We start from the raw sequence: 4,734 nt of genomic DNA on the forward strand, positions 1-4,734 counted from the left end.
TGAATTCTTTATTCTACTTATGCAGAAATAATTTGGGGGTCATGTTTAAGTCTTTCTTCTTTGGGCTGGGAAGTGGTGAGGTGTCTGGAACGGCTATAGGGTTAAGCCTCGGAATGACCTGTGGTAGGGCCACAAAAAACAATCCCTTGGAGGGTAGAGCTCTCTTAGCATAATTCAGCTTGACCTTATAGTCCTCCCTAGCTCCTTCATAGGTAGCCAATGGGCTGTGGGAGGTGCAGCAAGTGCTGCCAAAGCAAGGTGAAACTCACAAGAACATTGTAAACATGTTGACCACTACCCTTGTTTTGCTTTGTGTGTTCTGATTATAAAATAAAGGTTTGGCTTGCAGGCCAGGGTGCTGTCTCTCCATCAGAGAAGCAGCATTCCATCGAGCCCCAGTTGTATTCTTTTGTCTGTCCTCTTTAATCCTTCACCAACCCTCCTCAGGCTCACGGAACCTGCCTGTGCTGGATGCGGCAGTGAGGAAGGCAGTGTGTGGCATTGAGGTTTCTGTTTACCTCTTTGTCTATGTGGCTGCTTGGGTTTCTTCTTCCACTGAAGTCCTGTTCACTTACATGGTGAACAAGTCTGCTCTTGGGTTCACCTCAATTCCATGAGCAGTTGTGGAGTAATCATCATGGGTTTGGGTACTCTGTTAAATGCCGGAGTGGCAGGTCTGGAGGAGGAATAGTATCGTTTAAAGAGAGTATGTGATTCCCCTGGCTGGTTTGGCTCAGTGGATAGAACGTCAGCCCTCAGACTGAAGGGGCCTGGGTTCTATTCTGGTCAAGAGCAGGTACCTCAGTTGCAGGCTTGATCTCCAAGCCTGGTTGTGGCACGGGTGGGAGGCAACCAATTGATGTGTCTCTCTCACATTGATGTTTCTCTCTCTCTCTGTCTCTCCCCCTCCATTCTACTCTCTCTAAAAATTAATGGAAAAATATCCTCAGGTGAGAATTTAAAAAAATTCTTTCTAAAAAGAGTGTGTGATGGAGGAAAGAATCCAGGCACTGGAGTCAGACTTTGTCTTCTAGCCCTGGCTCCCCTACCAACCAGCAGGGAGAACTTGTGCAAGTTATATACACACTATGAGCCTCTGTCCCCTCAACTATGAAGTTGGGGTTATAATTCCAAATTTGAGAAAATTGTACATGTAAACAAAATCAAAATCATATATATTTCTATAATAGCATAACCTATAATCATTAAAAAAATTTTAAAAGCACATCACAATGCCTGCCTAGATGTTCCCATCATCTATCATCCAAGCCTCAGTGCTCACCTAATTAGGAAATGCGGAGTGTTTGGTTCTCTCTGTGGTGCCTCGTTTAAATTCCACTGCAGTCTAGTCCACATGAAATCAGCATATAAATTGAGAGCTGTTTGAATCTCTGAGATGAGGCAACTTTGGCTTTTCTATTTGAAGGAACGGTGTCATTGCTACTCTATTAAATACCAAAAAAAAGGGAAAGCCATGCCCGAAATTTGACTGGTGAATAGTCTGATTTATTAATATAATGGCTCCTAGTAGTTGTAATAATGTATAGCTGTAATGCAATAGTAATACACATATATATAATGTATATGTATGTATATGTAAAAAAGGTATGTGTGTGTTACGGTGGTATACTGACAGGGCAACCATCAGTGGCCAATCTATGTAACCATTTTGCGCCTGGGAGGGCTTCTAAGGTCAGTAATTCTCTAAATATAAAACAGATCACGTGAAATCCCACCTAGGGCTGTGCCCAGCTCCAGGAAACAGGTGACACGGGAGTGAAACTAAGATATTTAAGGCACTGACTGTCCTCCATAAGTGAGCATTTCTGGTTTTCTGACTTGAAGATGTAGATATTTTCAACCTTTTAATTCTAGGCTGCCTTGTGCCTGTCTCCTCTGGTGGGGCACACACCCTGTGAAAAGACCTGTTTTATCCCAGGAAAACAGTCTTTGACAGGCCACTTCCTCCCAGCTCACCTGATGCACACCAGTTGGCCTGTCTTTGCCTGATGTCAACACGTTCAAAGGTGCACAAATGGCTATATTACTCCTAAAGTCTCCATTCAAGACTAATTCTATCTTAATTTGATACCAGTCTCTTTTAAAACCGATTTCTGGCCAGGGAAACACTTGAGTCAAACAACTGTGTAACCAAATTCTTCCCCTATCCTGCCAGCACAGCTTGATGATTTAATGAGTGATAATTTTGTTGTTTTTAATCCTCTCACCTGAAGATATTTTTCCATTGCTTTTTTTTTTATTTTTATTTTATTTTTTTAGAGAGAGAAACATTGATGTGAGAAAGATACACCAATTAGTTGCAGGGCCCGGGATAGAGCCTACAACCGATGCTGCCTTTTTAAGGAAGTAAATTGAAGGTGGGGAAAGTGTGGGTGTATAACCAGAAAATTGCCCTTGACTGCATTCTAGCCTCGGGTCCACAGGTCGACGCTCTATCCACTGAACCAAACTGCCAATGGCTGATCATATTTTAACTATTTCATACAGACAGATTTTCCCCCCCTAAGTCATTTATGATGCCAAGATTTCAGATAGATATTGATCCTCCCAGCACTTTTGGCAGACTATACATCTTTTTCCTTTCCAAGGCGAGCTTATGTTAGCTATATTTTCATAGCGTTGCTGATACAATGCTCCCTTTCTAAGGAAGTAGATTAATTGAAGGTGGGAAAGTGTTGGTAACCAGAAAGTTGTTCTCTTTTTATAGAACTATTGAATCATTTGGAAGACACTGTAGAAAGCATCTAGATCTCCTCTGTAAAATGAGGGGCTAAATTGGATTCCCTTTGTGTTTTCCCTCACTTTAGCATCCTGTGAGTCTATCACCCATTCGACTTTGAACTCCTGGAGAACATCACCAGGCCTTAAACACCTCAGTATTTCCAAAGGCCTAGCACCCAAAAGGGCCACTTTACTCATTTGTCAATGAGTTAATCATCTTGCCTTTTTATATGGTTCATTCTAATACCTTTTCAATAGAGCAAGAATCAAATATTTCCATGAGTGATTCACAGTATAAGATTTTCCCATTTTGTATTTTGTTCCCATGCTGTAGGGCACATATACATACACTAATCACTTATCAGTGATGGTGATTTTGGTTGAGGTGGGTCAGTTCATTAACTCACACAATAATATTTGCAGAACACCTACCAGGCACTGGGACCACCATGCTGAACTAGACTCAGTTCCCTCCCTCCTGGCACTTAGAGTATGATGAAGAAGACAGGCAGGTAAGTGTAAAATAATACAAGTGCTATGAAGGTTATGCACAAGGAACTGTGGGAACAGAGGAATGCAGGGAAGGTCTCCCAGAGGAAATAATAAACAAACTTAGCCAAGTACAAGTGAGGAGAAGGGGGGCGGCACTGGAGGAACTGAGAACTAGTGGTTGCTGAGATAGTGTTTATTTAGATGACAATAAAGGACTTTGGGAAGAGTTCAAGCAGAGGAGTGATATGATCTGAATTGTGTTTTAATTGCACTTAGAGAATTAGAAAGGGACAAGATCCGGAGCTAGACATGTAGGAAGCTTTGGGAGTGGCAGTGAAGGTGAAGAGAGTGGCAGTGGGTGTGAAAAGAATTAAATGAATTCTGGAAATACCAAGGAAGACAGAGAGTGAAGGTATATTTGTGTGTGTTGAAGGGAGATGTAGGGAACGAGGAGTTGAGCCTGATACTTGCTTGGAGAAATCGGGTGGATGGTGTGTCACTCACCAGCGTAGACACGCCTGTTAAAGCAGGGGCAGGAGGGGCGGGAGGGGATGACTAATTTCACGGGATAGCCAAGGAACATCCAACACGAGGGGCCTACTAGCCTTCGGATTATGTGAAACTAAACCTCAGGGGAGAGTTCTGGGTTGAAATTATAGAATTGATCATGATCAATATATAGATAGAATCTGAAAGTATTAGAATGAATATCCTGGTGAGAAGAGGGCTGAGGAACCTTCAGAAATGCCAGGCTTAAAGGCCAGTCAGATATTTTGCTGGCTGATTAGTATCCCCTGCTTAGTCCTCACGGCTAAGGGCCAGGTTCAGGCTAGGATCCATGGTTGGCAAACTGCAGCTCGCGAGCTACATGCGGCTCTGGAGGAGAAGAGGGCTGAGGAACCCCAAGAAGTGCCAGGCTTAAAGGCCAGTCAGATATTTTGCTTGCTGATTAGTATCCCCTGCTTAGTCTTCATGGCAAAGGGCCAGGTTCAGTCTAGGATCCATGGTCGGCAAACCGCAGCTTGCGAGCCACATGAGGCTCTTTGGCCCCTTGAGTGTGGCTCTTCCACAAAATGCCACGTGCGGGCGCGCACATACAGTGCGATTGAAACTTCGTGGCCCATGCGCAGAAGTCGGTATTTTATGGAAGAGCCAGTATTTTGTGGAAGAGCCACACTCAAGGGGCCAAAGAGCTGCATGTGGCTCGCGAGCCACAGTTTGCTGAGCCGCAGTTTGCCGACCACTGGGTTATGTTTACATGCATGCATACAAGTACTTCAATTGATCTCTTACCCACCCCCCCAACCCTCCCTGGCCTTCCGCTGTAGTTTGACAGTCTGTTCGAAGCTGCTCTGCCTCTGTATCTATTTTTGTTCATCAGTTTATAATGGTCTTTATTAACCAAGTTCAGGTTTTTTGTTTTCTTTTTAGATTCCACATACGAGATCATCCATTCCTTGTCTCTGTCTTACTTATTTCACTTAGAATCATGCCCTCAAG

At 43.5% G+C, this 4,734-nt stretch overlaps 1 protein-coding gene across 1 annotated transcript in view; it reads left to right on the forward strand.

Annotated features, from left to right (window-relative positions):
- CD2AP (CD2-associated protein) overlaps nucleotides 1-4,734 on the forward strand; it is a 159,305-nt gene that overhangs the window by 746 nt on the left and 153,825 nt on the right. The gene's annotated exons all lie outside the window — the stretch shown is intronic.

Source organism: Myotis davidii, unplaced genomic scaffold, assembly GCF_000327345.1.
Source record: "Myotis davidii unplaced genomic scaffold, ASM32734v1 scaffold167, whole genome shotgun sequence".
Classification (NCBI taxonomy): Eukaryota; Metazoa; Chordata; class Mammalia; order Chiroptera; family Vespertilionidae; genus Myotis; species Myotis davidii.